The sequence below is a fragment of the Orycteropus afer genome, unplaced genomic scaffold (assembly GCF_000298275.1).
Source record: "Orycteropus afer afer isolate SDZICR_OR568_19922 unplaced genomic scaffold, OryAfe1.0 scaffold00017, whole genome shotgun sequence".
Lineage (NCBI taxonomy): Eukaryota > Metazoa > Chordata > Mammalia > Tubulidentata > Orycteropodidae > Orycteropus > Orycteropus afer.
Window position 1 is genome coordinate 5,006,293 of NW_006921604.1, and position 788 is coordinate 5,007,080.

General features: G+C 41.2%; 1 protein-coding gene across 1 annotated transcript in view; it reads left to right on the plus strand.

Annotated features, from left to right (window-relative positions):
- NPHP1 (nephrocystin 1) overlaps positions 1-788 on the plus strand; it is a 147,590-nt gene that overhangs the window by 36,335 nt on the left and 110,467 nt on the right. The window lies entirely within an intron of this gene.

The window sequence follows — 788 nt, forward strand, 5'->3', positions numbered from 1 at the left end:
TTTTTGTGTATGGTGTGAGGTACAGATCTTGTTTCATTTTTCTGCAAGTGGATCGCCAGTTTTGCCAGCACCATTTATTAAACAAACATTCTCTTCCCCATTTAATGGATTTGGGGCCTTTGTCAAAGATCAGCTGACCAAAGGTCTATGGATCTATTTCTGTGTTCTCAATTCTATCCCATTGATCTATGTATCTGTCATGAAACCATTACCAGGCAATTTTGACTACTGTGGCTGTATAGTAGATTTTGAGATCTGGCAGTGTGAGTCTTCCTACTTTGTTTTTCTTCTTCAATAGTGCTTTGCTTATCCGAGGTCTCTTTCCTTTCCATATAAAGTTAGTGATTTCAACCAGGCACAGGGAAAAGAAAAAATGCTGAAAACTAGGACCTGGGAGGGGAAGATTAAGAATAATAGTAAAAAGGACAACAGTATTAATAATATTAGTTGTTTTAAAACAGACAAATACAAGCAAACTAATCACTAGGAAAAAAGAAGGCGAAAAAGGAAAAATAAAAAGAAAAAAAACAAAAAGAAAAAAAAATCGATTGAGGACAGGGCAGGGCACCCAGGCTCCGTCTGAGCACTCAGACTGTGATGGAGTTCCTGCGGGCCCAGAAGGTAGGTGGGAGTGGGGAATGGCCACACCTCCGTTCACCAAGTGGGTGTGGGGTATAAGAGTAACAAGTGGAGTGTTGTACCTTTTCAGTCTTGCAGGTCCTGAGTGTCCTTGGGGTTGCTGGAAAGCAGAATGTGTTCTTAAGCCCCAGGAATCTGCAAGAGCGCTG